This window comes from Lolium rigidum, chromosome 4 (genome assembly GCF_022539505.1).
Source record: "Lolium rigidum isolate FL_2022 chromosome 4, APGP_CSIRO_Lrig_0.1, whole genome shotgun sequence".
In the NCBI taxonomy this organism is placed as follows: domain Eukaryota; kingdom Viridiplantae; phylum Streptophyta; class Magnoliopsida; order Poales; family Poaceae; genus Lolium; species Lolium rigidum.
This window is the reverse complement of record NC_061511.1, coordinates 249,913,594-249,918,461: the sequence shown is the minus strand read 5'-3', so window position 1 is coordinate 249,918,461 and position 4,868 is coordinate 249,913,594.

Genomic DNA, 4,868 nt, shown 5'->3' with positions numbered 1-4,868 from the left:
CATAATGTATGGCATCATTTTGTTCCTAAATTTGAAATTTTGTGAAACTTTCCCTTTTAGATATTCCTTGTTGTTATAGATATGGCATCATGTATGCCAAATTTGGTTAGGTCTCACTGAAACCAGCTTTTGTAACAAGTTAGGTTTTTTCGACCTTCTGAAAAGGGATTTTTTGCGTGAAAAGTAATGGATACAACAAATCGGTGATGGTTTATCATTTTTTCATGAAAATTAATGGCTACAACAAATCGGTGATGGTTTATCATTTTTTGCGTGAAAATTAATGGCTACAACAAATCGGTGATGGTTTATCATTTTTTGCGTGAAAATTAATGGCTACAACAAATCGGTGATGGTTTATCATTTTTTGCGTGAAAATTAATGGCTACAACAAATCGGTGATGGTTTATCATTTTTTGCGTGAAAATTAATGGCTACAACAAATCGGTGATGGTTTATCATTTTTTGCGTGAAAATTAATGGCGACAACAAATCGGTGATGGTTTATCATTTTTTGCGTGAAAATTAATGGCTACAACAAATTGGTGATGGTTTATTATTTTGTTCGTGAAAATTAATGGCTACAACAAATCGGTGATGGTTTATCATTTTTTGCGTGAAAAGTAATGCCTAAAAGAGTTTATAATTTTTAGCGCGTGAAAATGAATACAGAAAACCGCCCTTTAGCATACTTAGAGAGTGGAAGGTAACCGCCGACAGAGAGAGAGAGAGAGGGGTTATCCTGCCCGTTAGATCATACGATCAATGGTCGGCGGGCACGATCCGCGTGACATGGGCTAGACCGATCAGAGCAATGTTGCACGTCTGCGAGAATTTATGGAGGGAGAGGGCAAAACTGAGTAGTATCAAGAAACCAAGGGCACATGTACAATAAACAGACTAAGGGATTCAAATATGAGATTTAAAAAATGGAAAATGCGTGTTTTGTACAATGAAACCCATCTTGGCCTACCTCAAACTATTTGCAATACAAATATACATGAGTGTGAGAATTGTGGCCTCATTTAAACAAAGTATGTTTTGGGGAAAGCTGTTTTGGGAAGGGCTTATTGTGGAAAACCATGCACCTTCATAGCTAGTAGGTGATTTGAGAAGGCCTTTGAGAAGTGGCAATTTGTGGTAAAACTTGATTTATCTATGACTTATCTATATTTTGAGAACTGGCAATTTGTGGTAAAGACTCCATGAGTATGTGCCACTATTTTTCGGAATTTTTTGCACATTAAATGACTCATTTAACTAGTTAATCACATTTGTTGACTGTCTGTTGACCAGCCACTTGAGGGTAAAGCCGAGCATATTGCACTAGCCAGTATTAGCACTCAAGGGGAAAACTGAGCACACAAAAAATGCTAGTATATGACTCGAGGTTATATCTGAGTATATCTAAATTTCCAAGGTTAGACTCGAGGACGCATGTTGCGGTGCAGAAATGGAAGACGTGCAATTGTTGACGCGGGTCGCGGTGCAGAAGTCGAAAACGTGCAATCGTGGACGCGTGTCGCATTGCAGAAGTCCAAGACGTGCAGCGGTGGACGCGTAGGACGCGGGTCGCATTAACCACCCCTCGCGTTTATAGACGCCTCCTCCCACTATCTCTGTCACTCTCACTCGCCCACGCAACGACGCCTCTCTCACGTCCCATCATCTTCTCCAAAGCTCCCAAGCAAAAAACCCTCTCCCTCTCCCTCTCCTCTGCCGGCGAGATGGACAAGGAGAATGCCAGTCCCATCATCGACGGCGTCATCGGCTCCAAGCGCGACGCCTCCCTCTTCGACGCCGTCCCCTCAACGGACGTCGCCGCCGCCACCGCCGGTGCATCGGAGGCTGCTGCCGCCGGTTGCAGTCAGATCCCGCCGGGATTTGACCCCTATGAGCCGGTGCCGTACGTCCGGCCCCGAACCCCTACGACACCTTCCTGGAGGACCCATGGAACGAGGTAACTACGGTTTGCTTCCTTTTTTGTTTCCCCATTCCTTTTTGAACCCTATTTTTGCTGGTGTAGATGGATCTGTAGATGGATGAGTATTGGGCTAATATTTGCGCCGATTCTATTCCATTTTGTTTTGATCACTTCTTGATTTCCTTTAAGATTCGGGGTTCGGCCATTCGATTAATTTATGCAAGTAATAATTGGATCTCAATCGGTTAATTTATGCAAGTAATCATGGGATCTCAATCAGTTATTTTATGCACTAATCAAAAGATATCAACCGTTTAATTTTGCAAATAATCTGGAATGTGTTCAAGTTCAGATCTGGAATCTGTTTCTTTGCCTATGATGAATCGTTGGGCACAAATTTTTACAGGGAGGGTTCAGCGAACCATTGCTATGTACAAATCTGTTGGAAGAAAGTCCACTTTTGGTCCTTGAATTCTAGTGAAAGTTCACTTTTGGTCCTAGAACTTCTGTCTGGTTCAAAATGAACCTTGAACTCTCAGAATCATTCACTTTTAGTCCTTACCCCGATTGAGCTAGGCAAATATCTGCCATAGGTGCCCAAAAACTCAAGGTAACGGTGCAAGGGTAGAGAGGCGTGACGATGTTGATAAGCAAACAAGGAGACCTTTGTGCTTCACGTGAATTAGAAGAGAGAGAAATCAAGCGAGAGACTGGTTCAGGGACCCAAGGGTTTGGTTGTTTTTTGCATTGTGACGTTTGGTTTAACATCTCAGGTAGTTTGGGCTTGGTCTGGTTCTAAACCAATTTGGTTGGTTCCCTATTTTTTCTTTCCACGCAAGTAATTTTCTCGACTCAACTGCAAAGGGAAGAAAAATGAACTATTATGAGAGTTCAAGATTCATTCTAGACTAAATATAAATTTTGGGACTGAAAGTGAACTTTCCCAAGAGTTCAAGGATGAGAATTGGACTTTCTTCAATCTGTTGTGCATGAGCTTTGGTTCGCTTACACCTTCCCTGTAGATATACAATCATGCCCACTCTAACTGAGGCTGACTCTGTTTTTCCTAACTTTGTTATCATGCACGTTTGTCATCGTTGCAACTCATTCACTCATAGTTTCTGGTTGATATGGATCAGATGTCTGGCAGCGACGTCGGCAGCGACGACGAGGAGGAGGACGTCAAGACTCGTCGAGTCTCTGCGGAGGCTGCAGGTCGGCCGTACATCTCCTACTTCGCCAAGGGTGTGTACAGGTGCCCCTTCGCACCGGGAGACTCGGCGCCACGGACTTCAACTGCCTCGTCACGCATGCCGAGAACACCAGCAACACCTTCCCCAAGGTCGGCACGACGGTGAACGTCTACTCCTTCCGCGCCAAGCACAGGGCGCTCGGCATGCACCTCTGCAGCATGCAGCGGGTGGAGATCTTCGTCGGGCGCATGCCTCCGCTCAAGCCTAAGGCTCCCAAGGGGAGCTACAGCAACAAGTGGAGGGAGAGCCAGATGGGGTAGGCGGAGTCTCGGACGTGTCTGCTTGCTCGCTGCCTCCCATTTTGTTGTTGGGATCCCTTTGTTGTTAGCTAGGGATCCCTTGTTGTTATGTTGTTAATATGATGGTGCTCGTCAAGAACCTCGAACCTCGTTACTATGTTGGCTGCTGTGTATGCAGCTTATTATCAGGGAGGGATCCCTATTATCTATCCCTATTCTACTATATTTTGTTGGTCTTTGTTTTCTCTATTTACTATGACTGTGAATTTATCGTACATTACCCTGGAGATTTGCTTCTAGATTTAACTACATAAATATGGACCAGAGGGAGTACTAGATTTGCTGCCATATTGGGCAAACAACGAGGGCCAAAAGACACAAATAATTGAAGAAATACAGAAATGCAAGCTTCTCTAGATTTGATACTATTTTGGTGAAAAGGACAGAGAGAAAGAGGGGGAAAAAGGTGCTCTTAATAATGCCAATTTGGGGCCGAGAGAGACAGAACCCAGCTCCTTCTCACGTGCAACCAAACGCGGTCTCGTCCTTTCCCACGCGGTCCCTTTCTACCAGCCCCACGCGACGCGGCCCCACACGACGCGGCCCCACACGTGACAGAATGGTCAACTAAACGGGATTCCTGCCGTCTGAGCTGCTTCTGCGGGTTTCAAACAAGGGCTTGGGGAAAACTGAGGAAAAACTAAGGAGCTGGGGAAAACTGAGTATAACTAAGGAGCCAGGGGCAGGAAAATAGAAATCCCTTTTAATTAAGTAGGTAGAGGTTAGGATAGCTCAGATAGGTGTCCTTTCTTTGTCACCTGCCTTCAATCTAAAAGTGACTTGAAAGCATACATATCATAATTTTGCATCAAGCATTTTAGTTGCAATTTTGTGTATTTAAAATTTGTGCCAGCGATTGAGGGGTGTATCCCCGTGCGTGACCAGAAAGTAATGAATCGTGGGTGTGTAAATTATTCCGTGCTTTTCTGATGAATTTTGATCATTGCAGCAAGGACTCTCTCTTTAAGCATCTCCAGCTCTGCCGTTAGCTCTCATCTTGTTTGTGCTAAGGAACTTTTTTTTGCGAATATCTTATTGTTCAACACATGTGATTTGAACAGGGCCTTGCCACTATAGCTTATGCAAAGCATTTTATTATTAACCTTTATTCCTTCAATTCATGTTCTATGTTTATTTACCCTGGGATCATGCCCACTCTTCTGTATATATTGGGGTTTACAGAAGAATTGTTGGAAGAAATCGAGAGGAGGGGAGAGATGAATAAATAATGGACCATGTATTCTGGTCTCATGCTAAGATTTCTTTAACTATGTTATATTTTTTTGTGGCAACACAAGTGAGCTATTGCTGTTTTTACTCCTTTTCTTATTGTTGTGGCACGAGCAGAGGGGATGGATGGGCGATTGGAGAGAAAAATCCTAATTCCTAATT